At 46.0% G+C, this 11,023-nt stretch overlaps 1 long non-coding RNA gene across 1 annotated transcript; it reads right to left on the bottom strand.

Moving 5' to 3' along the window:
- Window positions 1-1,818: 1,818 nt before the first annotated feature.
- LOC138848080 (uncharacterized) lies at window positions 1,819-7,474 on the bottom strand. Its single transcript, XR_011385934.1, has 2 exons — window positions 6,373-7,474; window positions 1,819-3,741 (listed from the first exon to the last, which is right to left on the bottom strand). It is a non-coding gene; the product is annotated as an uncharacterized lncRNA (long non-coding RNA).
- Window positions 7,475-11,023: the final 3,549 nt, after the last annotated feature.

Genomic DNA, 11,023 nt, shown 5'->3' with positions numbered 1-11,023 from the left:
AAAGTAAGCAAACACTGCCACCACAGCCCGCTTCCTCCACGGCTGCTGGCAAGTGCGGCTCTGTTTGCTCCTCCCGGATCCTGTTCTCCAGCAGCTCCGTGCTCCTCAGAGCCTGGGCCCTCGGCCCCTCCTGGGGCACACCCCTACGGACTAGGGTCTGGGCCTCTTGGGTCTCTTCTCTCTCTTCTCTCCACTGCCTCGAACAGGAAAACATCAGCTCCACCTGTTGAATCCGGAAGCCTGACCCGTGGAGGGCTTCATGGTCCTGCACTCCCCCAACAGGAGCCCTCAACTATGTGCCCTTCCATGTCTACCGCCCAAAAGCAGAATAAGACCGACAGTCCCAAGGGCCCTAGGGTGAGGGCAGAAATGGAGGAAGCACATTCTGAAAGAAGGAAACAGCAGACAGCAGAGGAATGATCACTCTTCCCAACTCAAGGCCAGCTTCCTCCTTCAGAAACCGCGCGGTTCCGCTGCCCCGCCCCTCACTGGTTCCACTCTCCTCTCTGGGCTTTCACTAATTCATTCCATGAACTTCGATGTGGGCAGCACCGGAGCACACATCTTTTAGGTCCGCTTGGCCTCGCAAGGGTTCCAGTTGCCTTTGTTAAACCTGGAATACAGTCCCGCAGTCTTCCTCACAAAGCACTTCTCGGCAGACTCTAAGGCTGGCTATTCCCGTCTCCCGTTTTCCATGTCACTCCAATCTCCAGAATCCAGTTCCCAAACCGACTCCGCCCCACGTACACATTTCAGCTCCCTCGCGTGAGAGACTGCAACCCAGAGGCTTCATCGGGCTAAAAGCTGCTTTACTACAAGGAAACTGCAAGTGGCCTGTTAGTGGCAGAGATGCCACATGCCCCCATTCAGACTCTCCCTGGGAACCACTTCCGTGAGTCCACAGTGGAGAAATGGCACAGCTGGACCAACTACTCCACCGCAGGCTGGCTTATCCGCTCCGAATTCCACAGCCACCAAGTCGAAAGAGAAAGTGGGAAGTGAGGAGAAACGACTCTCACTGCACGCGTAGCGTGTGGAAAAACGGCAGCTCGCTGGCGAGGAACCAGACACAAGAGACGAGAATGCCCAAGTCATCTCCTTCTGAGCGAGGATTGCGTATTACAGCAGACTTCCACCAAAATAATCTTTTTAGCAAAGTCTTCATGCTCTGCAATCTTAAACTCTTGAGTTACCAGAAACCTTAATGACTTGACTAGTTCATTATCCAGGCAGGAAAACACAGGTTATTAAGTTAGGCACTTGCTGCCTCTGGCTGCTATGAACAGAAGAGCAGCACCCAAGAGTATGTATAATGGCTACTGTTTTATTGAGTAACTACTATGTGCGCTGCACATTTTGCTGAATGTTTTGTAAGCACTAGTACCCAGCCTCTTATCCCTGTAAGAGACATTATCTCCATTTCACTCAGAAGACACAGAGCTAAAAATTAATGTGATTTATGATTTTGAAAATTTATTCTTATTTAAAATCATTGTTTTAATCAACACTGAGGTCCTAAACCAAATGCAGTCCATGTGCTGAAAACTGCAAGCCAGACAGGTGCCGTCTCCATAAGCAGCCCAGAGGACTGTTGTCCTGAGGACAGTCCACTCCCCTGTGTACCCCGAGGAGCTAACAACCTGACTGGACAGAGTGAAGATGAAGGCAGGAAGTAAGACAAGAGGGAGCTTCAGAGACCAGGAGTCAACAAAAGGCAGAAAAAAATTTACTTTTCTTATGAAAATGCGTGGTGCTGATTTTGTCAAATCTGATTACTTTTTTCCAAGACAAGGAAAAAAAGAAGCATAAACCCAAACAGCAATAACAAAAATTTTAATTCTAGAAGTGACTTCATATTTCCTATTTCCAACAGATTTTCCAGAGTTGAGGCACAATTACCTCACTCCCCATCTGGTGCAGAAGAGCTAAGATACTCTCATTCGTACGGACATAAACTAAGCCAAGTCTTATTTTCCCAGGAAGACTTCGACCCCTTTCCACAGTAGAGGAGTGCCTCGGGGCTGGGACCACAGCACTCCTTCAGAAGAACCTAAGGACCAAGGCCACAAGGTGTCTGCATATTTCTTTTTTTCTTTTTTTTTATTTTTTGACAGGCAGAGTGGACAGTGAGAGAGAGAGACAGAGAGAAAGGTCTTCCTTTGCCGTTGGTTCACCCTCCAATGGCCGCCGCGGCCGGCGCGCTGCGGCCGGCACACCACGCTGATCCGATGGCAGGAGCCAGGAGCCAGGTGCTTTTCCTGGTCTCCCATGGGGTGCAGGGCCCAAGCACCTGGGCCATCCTCCACTGCACTCCCTGGCCACAGCAGAGAGCTGGCCTGGAAGAGGGGCAACCGGGATAGAATCCGGCGCCCCGACCGGGACTAGAACCTGGTGTGCCGGCACCGCAAGGCGGAGGATTAGCCTAGTGAGCCGCGGCGCCGGCCTGCATATTTCTAATTCCATTCCAGCTGGGGTCTTTGCTTGACACCCCCTCTCAACCTCTGCTTTCTAACAACCTGAGTTTGGGGTTGCTGAGATCCGAGGCCCTGCGCACCTCACTGTGCACTCATCAGTGCCAAACCACGGCCTACTTGCGCGCCCTGTCTCCTGCGACACAGCATCCACCAGGGCTCGCCAGGCCAGGACTCAGGCTGGATTCTGGGACCACACACAGAGATGAAGAACACGCGTGCTGCTCTGACGGAGAAAACAGACACGCAGTCTGCACAAGAGCTTTCTAAGTACAACTGCCCAGAAGCCAATGCTGAGAATCCAAGATGTGCCATGCGGAAATATAAACGAAGCCTAACTGAGACTCTGGGGGAGGGAGGCAGGAGTGGATGAAGGGGAGGGTTCCAGAAGTGACCAGTGTGCTCATTCAAGTATGGGGTGTGGGTGCAAGAGCATTTAGTCTGGTAGTTAAGACGCCCACATCCAGTGCTGAAGTGCCTGGGCCCGAGCCCCAGCTCTGCTCCCACGTCCAGCTTCCTGCTAATGTGGCCCCAGGAAGCATCAAGCGAGAACTCAAGTAGCTGAGTCCCTGCGACCGTGTGACAGACTTGGGTTGGGTTACTGGCTCCCAGCTCTGGCCCCGCCCAAATGGTGCAGGCATTGCAGGGGTAGACTAGCAGATGCGAGCTCCCTCTGTCTTCCTCTCTGTCTCTTTCTCCCCTTCTCTCAAATGAATAACATTTTCTTCCATTTTTACTCCACACATTTTTTGAAGTACCTTTGTTCCTTTGCCTTACGGGGTCTGTGTCTCTGGAGAACTCGAACATGGGGACATGTTAGGCACTAGTGCGAGTGTGGGAACAGTGAGTACAACAGAACTCTCCATAGTTCCGGCTCAGCTTTCCTGTAAACCTGGCCCTGCTCTAAAAAAGGAAAAACAAACATAAGGTGCCTGATGAACCTCTCCAAACGTGGGAAGCAGTCGAGACGGCCCTCTTCGGTTTCACTGGTGAACCACCTGCCTTACCTAGAAGCTGAAGGAATAATGCTTGACCCAACGCTGCCATATTGGGGTGAAAGTTCTGAAGAAAGTATGCAAACAGAAGTGTCACTACATTGTAAGAACATGTGAACAATGTCCAACTCACATCGCGTGTGGAATACAGTCCTTCACTCTTCTTTGGACCCAAGAGTTTCCTCATGTTCTCTTTTATGTTCTCCTTTCTCTGCTGTCTGAAGGCTTTCTCCTGATCACACAGGGCCATGCTGAATCGGAGGTCTGGACTTGAACTACAATAAACAGACAGACAGACAGCCGTGAGCCAGAGTCCCCAGTGGTCTTGATTCACATCCACCCTGTCCCCGCCAGCCAGGAAGGACCTAATACAGTGATGGCTAAGCAGTACGCTCTGAGGCATGTTCTCAGGAAAAAAATCCAAAAAAGGAGTATGAGATGCTTTAGAAACAAACAAGCATGCAAACTGCACCTGCTAAATTGTCTCTCATGACAGAAAGACCTGGGGAAGTTCTATAAAGCATCCGGTCATTGTCTGTCTGCAGCAGGATTCCTCCCGCCGTTGAACCATCTAACACGCCAAGGCCTACCCTCTAAGGAAGACACTTGCAGAATCACCATCAGAAGTTGCCTGTTCTAATGGATGGTTTCTCTACAGTCCCCAAGTATTCATGTCCTGGAAACAGTCCCTGTTGATGTGGTGGGACCTTTAACAGGGGGCAGTCAAGCAGGCATTAGGTCAGAAGAGATTAGATCTGGTCTCAGGGAGGGAGCCTGTTCCCACAAGAGTCCACTATTATCAGCAGAACAAGACTGGCCCCTCCCCACCTTCTGGGTCCCTGTCTCACCAGGGGGTCCCTTGCTCAAGTGGCTGCTCCCATTCATTCTTCTGCCACACTGTGATGCAGCCCAGGGGCCCTCACCAGAGGTGGAGTGGATGGAGATCAACACTGTGGGCCAACTGAACCACTTCTCTGCATCCAAGACCCAGCCCCTGGTATTCTGCTGCAGCAACGGAAGAGACTAAGACGCCCCGCTGTGACTTGAGGTACACAGCTGGAGGACTGAAGTTATATGTCCTCTTCCCTTCCAGAAATGGCAGTGAGTTCTCAGAGACAAAACATGGTAACTTGTATATGAACCACAGCCCCAGCGATGGGAGCAAACATCGCTCTTTATCACACAGGCGGAGGATTAGCCAAGTGAGCTCCGGCGCCAGCTACACTGAGATTATCTCAAGGATTTTTTTTTAATAAACTAATTACAAAGAGCACCACCATAAACACAGTATACACTTCCAGTAGTATACTCTAAAAAGAACTTCTCATTTATCACCACAGATACGCTGATAAAGTACTCTTTTCTTATTTCACCAATGAATAAAAAAGCTATGAGAAATCTTTCAACCATCAACATCATTAGCAAGTAGTAGACTTAACTCCAGGATTTCTCATTCTAGAACCCATGTTGTTTGTCATATACTACTTTTTAACAAGAATCATGATTTTAAAAAATAGTGTTAATGAACAGAGTGTTACAAGGTGTCAATAAAAAATCTGATAGAAAATTCAAACAGTGCTTAGCAATTTTATAAATATAGTAAGAGGATTATGGTTCATTTAATTCTTCTTTTATGTACTATCTTTGCCTATTAAAGTTGTTTCTTGATTTTATGTTACATTTAATGGAAAGCATTAAAGAGGAATGTTTTTATTTAAATGAATGGAATTTTTCCTTGAAAAAGAATTCCTACTCTAAAGTCAGTACATAAATTAACACATTAAAAAGTGGGCTTAATTAAAGTTCATGGTAATACATAAAATGTAAACCACTTCTGGATAAATCTGCACCATCTAACTGAGTTTTCCCAACATTTTAAACAAGCTGTGTTACTGTGAAAACTCATTTATTCCACACCACATTGTCCTAATTTTCTCAGTAAAAATCATTTTCGATTTGAAATGGTACTGATCAATACCAGAGCCAGTCAAATAACAAAGATATTTTTAATCTCATGCCAAAAGATACCACATTTAAGCAAAAATCAACTTAATGAAAAATAACACAACATTACCAACTTGGGGTATCCTCTGATATTTTCTGAGGAGAGGTGGTAGAAATTTATGCTAAGCACTAAGTGAAATCAACAGACTTCAGGGATCAAAATAAGAGAAAGAGACACCTGAAGCCAATGCAGATTACCATACATCTGGCAACTCACAAGATATATGAATGTTAAACTAATGTGCATGGTGTCTATGTGAAATGTGTATTAGTGGCCTTAGAAAATCCGCATCAGCAGGGAAGTTCAGAGATGGAGACAGGTCGTGGAAGGTGGAATCCACTGAGCTCAGCCTTAGACTAGAGATAGCTAGACCAAGACGGCTCTGGGTCCCCTTGGATTCACCATGTGAAAACATGTAAACGGCTCTCCAAGGTTCACGTGGGAGGCCGATGTGAGCCAGCAACACACCTCATGGAACTTAACCACCTGTCACCCTGCTGAGCACCAGGAACACAGTGACGGCTTTCACGTCCTCCTCTTTATACAAATTACCATAGCTTCCTTCCACGTGCATGTCCGTGTTCTGGTATTGAACTGAAACGATGGAAAGTCATGGCCTGGGAAACTGCATTCGTTTCTTTGGGGAGCGTGTGGGCCTTTCATAAAGCACCTGGCTTGACATTTATCATTTAACCACCACTGGGAAATCAGGTAAGAATATTAGAATTTTTTTAATTCTGAAGCTATTGTAAGGATGGTAAAGAAAAGCAATTACTGTACTTCTGTATATTCAAAGCTGTCAACATCCTTCCTATGTAAAAAGTATGCTCTTCAGTAAATCATTGGATCGCTCACAGTTTTCCAGCCAAGTAATCATTCACAATGTTTTCTATCCACTTACCAAACTTCAAGAGACATTTCCAGAATCATTTCGGTGACCTACAAAAAGATACAGTCATCAGATTAGGTCTTTAAATGGCTGCTACATATACCGCAAATGCAGGCAAAATAAATTTTGAGTGCTAGATTATTACTTTTAGCATTTATTTATTTTTGATTGATGTGCAAACTTTTTTTAATGTTTAGCTTTAATTTTTAATTAATTTTTGACCTATGAAAAATTTAAAAAGTCACACAGATAAACCATAGGTGCATTCCAATAAGTAACTTTTTGCTGTTTTTTACAATATAAGTCTACTTGATAAGTTATTTCAGCAAACATAAGAATTGTCTCTAACTGATCATTTTCCTTCTTCACTAAAAATGAAATAGTGCAGATCCACAGTTACAGTCCAAAATGTAAAAAAGGCCTGAGACAGGGCCGGTGCTGCCACCTGTAGTGCCAGCATCCCATGTGGGCTCTGGTTCAAGACCCAGCTGCTCCACTTATGATCCAGCTCTCTGCTATGGCCTGGGAAAGCAATAGAAGATGGACCAAGTCCTTAGTATAAGGCTGCCACAAAACACACCAAACAGCAGAGTAAGGGAAAGGGTTTACGGGGAGAAACCCAACAGACTGGAAGGAAGGGGAGAAGGAGGAAAAAGAGGGAGGAGAGCATAAGAGAAAGAGAGAGAGAGAGGGAGGGAGAGACAGAGAGAGAGAGAGACCAAGAGAGCCACGTGTTCAGGAACAATTCATCTTAAACCTTTGCTGGAGCCGGCGCTGCGGCTCACTAGGCTAATCCTCCACCTTGCGGCGGCGGCACACCAGGTTCTAGTCCCGGTCGGGGCGCCGGATTCTGTCCCGGTTGCTCCTCTTCCAGGCCAGCTCTCTGCTGTGGCCAGGGAGTGCAGTGGAGGATGGCCCAAGTACTTGGGCCCTGCACCCCACGGGAGACCAGGAGAAGCACCTGGCTCCTGCCATCGGATCAGCACGATGCGCCGGCTGCAGCACACCGGCTGCGGCGGCCATTGGAGGGTGAACCAACGGCAAAGGAAGACCTTTCTCTCAGTCTTTCTCTCTCACTGTCCACTCTGCCTGTCCAAAAAAAAAAAAAAAAAAAAAAACTTTGCTGGAGGGCTGGCAGGGAAGTAGGCGCAGCGAATCCCACGAGGGTGGGGGTGGAGCTGACACTGGTGGTTGGGCCATGGCGTCACCTGGTTTCCAGCCATGGTGGCAGGTGCTAGAACCTAGGATGGTGTCCGGGGTGTAGATGGTGCCATAGATAAAGACTGTGCCATTTGACTAACACTTGGTCCCTGCAACCACAGGGAAGATCTGGAGGAAGCTCCTGGCTCCTGGTTTCGGATCGGCGCAGCTCTGGCCATTGCGGCCAACTGGGGAGTGAACCAACAGATGGAAGACACCTCCCTCCCTCCTTCCCTCCCTCCCTCTCTCTCTCTCTCTGCCTCTCCTTCTCTCTCTGTGTAACTCTGCCTTTCAAATAAATAAATAAATCTTAGAGAAAAAAGAAAAAAAGACCTGAGAGCTAAGAACTTCTAAGATGTTGCAGCTATTGTTCAGGAACCGCCTCAGGTCACAAAATCAGAGGCCATGGTGACAGGAGGGTAAAGACAGCCCAGGGGGAAATCCTCCATGTGCCTTGGGGACAGTGCATTCTCTAGTGGGCTGGACATAGAACATCCCTCCGTGCTGGGCAGCAGGAGCCAGGGCCCAGACAACAATGGTTGGCTCAAGAAACATTCACCAGTAGGATCTGGGGCCAGGATTTTTATTTTCCAGCACTACTGGAGCAAACCAAACACAGCAGAGGCCGGCAACCCACCTGAGAAACAATTTTGGTTTGATGGAAAAGATAACAGCTGGTATCCACAGAGCCAACAGGGTGTTAAAAAGGTGTCTGGGAGACTGTAAGTCTGTGGTCCAGAAAGACCTTCTCAACACCATCCCTGGCGTCAGCTATGAATGGGACTAGTTAACTAGCCCTGGAATGAGTTTCAATGCAACTTTAGAGTATTATGAGAACCAAACGAGAAAATGCTTTAAACAGTGTTGGAAAATTGTAAACTTATGTTATGATTTTTGTATTGATTCCCTTAAGAACAAAGAATGAATTTGGTCAATAACTTGAAATAAAACATAACTAGGCTACTAATATGAAAAGGACAATTTAAAACCTCTAAATTGCTATCCATTATTAGTTTTTGTTATCTTTTAGGTTTCATGGGTTGAAAACAAACCAAACTAGGAGTTTACCAAAAGTTTTAAATAAGTACACAGGATTCTGTGAGTTTTGTGAGTAGGTAAAATATATTAAAAACATCTGTACAAAAATTTGCCTCGCCCACTAAACTGTAAGCTCTGTGTGTATACAGGTATCCATTATTTCATTACACAATCTCCGGCACACAGCACATTTTCAATAAATATTTGCCGAATTACTCTGTGAGATGTTTGTGTGTGTGTGTGTGTGTGTGTATTGGAGCAGACCAGGCAATCACTTCTTATTGAGAAGTATCTCATCATTGCTAGAGAGAAAACTCGTGGGATGATCTCACCAAGGGAACAGTTCCCCAGCATGGAACTCTGTGAAGTATGCGAGCCTGTGTCAGCCAAAGCAGCACACCGTAATACCATTAAAGCAAACGGAAGAGGAATCCCCAGACAAATGGAACTAACTACACACGCCCAGATTAATGGTAGTTCAGTTATACATCAAAAGTTTGATTGGCTACAAAATAGACTGTCATCTATTCTATTGATAGGAGCACTGCTCCAATCATACCCTAGCACATTTTGTCTCTTCCATGTTTCAAAACTTGTCATAGCCTTTCCCAAAGAGGGCTTAGAAAACACTGCATGTTGAATGGAACTGCTATCGGTAATCTTTAAGAAAAACAAGACACAGGTAAAACATGGTCTTTTCTGTTAAGGAATACATGAACACTACTAACATTAAGATGACATTAGCGGGGCCAGCGCTGTGGCATAGCGGGTAAGGCTGTGCCTGCAGTGCCAGGAACCCATATGGGCGTCTGTTGGAGTCCCGGCTGCTCTACTTCCAATCCAGCTCTCTGCTACGGCTTGGGAAGGCAGTGGGAGATGGCCCAAGTCCTTGGGCCCCTGCACCCATGTGAGAGACCTGGAGGATGCTCCTGGCTTTGGATCGGTGCAGCTCCGGCTGTTGCAGCCAATCGAGGAGTGAAGCAGCAAATGGAACACCCCTCCTTCCCTCCTTCCCTCCCTCCCTCCCACTCTCTCTCTGCCTCTCCTCTCTCTGTGTAACTCTGACTTTCAAATAAATAAATCTTTTTTAAAAAGATGATATTAGATTTACTGTTTTTATCCCCAGAGGGAAAAACTGTAACGGGTGAATAGAAATGAAGAGAATAATGCTACAGCTCAATAGAGTTTTCTAACCAATGAAAAGATTCAAAACCAGGAGAGGCCTCCCATTGCACTGTGCTACCTCCTAACAGAATGTGTCACAAAGAAGCTGACTTATCTTAAAATGCCCAATGTTTGAACATATCCAATATCTACTTGTTCTGACAATAAATACAAGGAAACTCAATCATGCTGTGTTTATAGTTGTGTTTGTCTTTTCCTAAGAATGTCCCTTCCATAACATTTCTAAGACACTCAAGATCCCAGATGGAGAGACAAGGTTCTTTATATCAAATCACGATGAGAGAAGGGAAGACACAGGACTTCTCTGCCATTCTGACGCCACCAGATGTGTCTCCACCATCCTTGTCACCGGGTTCGGATCCTCACTTCCGCATGTTGCCTCAGGGGCCACCCACAGTGGAGAGGAAATTCTAACCTCTCCCACTTGGTGCCTATGTTCACAGTCTCTCCACACCTTCTGCCTGGAACCTGTCATTCAGATGAACAGCCAAAGACAGTCACTGCCTGTGAGGTACTCACAGTCAGGCGACTGCTCCCACACAGTGCACTGCAGGGGTCCTCACGGCTTGCAGCATCAGGAAAATCAGAAATCAGGGCAACTGAACCTCCCAGTTTCCCTTCAACCACATGAGACTTTGCCAGGAACTTGAACAAACTAGAGGAACTCCACCTCTCCTAGGAATTACAAATGCAAGAAGCAGTCTAGGCCCACTGAACACCCTTGAGGAAATAAATACTCTCTTCTTTGATTTCCACAATGGAAGCAATTTCAGAAGCTTACAGTGGGAGATGTTCACTTGGGGGAGTGGAGGAGAGAACAGAAATGATAAAAAGAAAAGTCACTGCAGACTTTAAGGTAAGTTTTAAAGTAGCCAATCATTAATACTCTTGAAAATGTCCAGAATCACTAGAATAATGAAGCTAAAGCAACATGCCTAGTGCGTCTAATAAAATTATTTCCAAAAAGATGCATAGTCAGCTAACGTTAAATTTGAACACCTATCCTTTAGTAAAGACATCCTTAACTACTCCATGCCTTCTCTTATGTGCCCCATAAAAATTATTTTGAAATCTGATCCCTAAAGTAAAACTGCTCTTACTTATTTTCTAAGTAGAAACAAACAGCAACCAATCACCAGTTGTCCAGTGCTCTGATTCTTCACATCTTTTGCCAAAATTATATAATATTTTCTGCTCCATCTGTATTTACCTGACCTGCGCAAGATAATAAATAGATATT

Source organism: Oryctolagus cuniculus, unplaced genomic scaffold, assembly GCF_964237555.1.
Source record: "Oryctolagus cuniculus unplaced genomic scaffold, mOryCun1.1 SCAFFOLD_355, whole genome shotgun sequence".
Taxonomy (NCBI): domain Eukaryota; kingdom Metazoa; phylum Chordata; class Mammalia; order Lagomorpha; family Leporidae; genus Oryctolagus; species Oryctolagus cuniculus.
The sequence above is the reverse complement of the archived record's forward strand: the minus strand, read 5'-3'. Positions and strand labels throughout refer to the sequence as shown.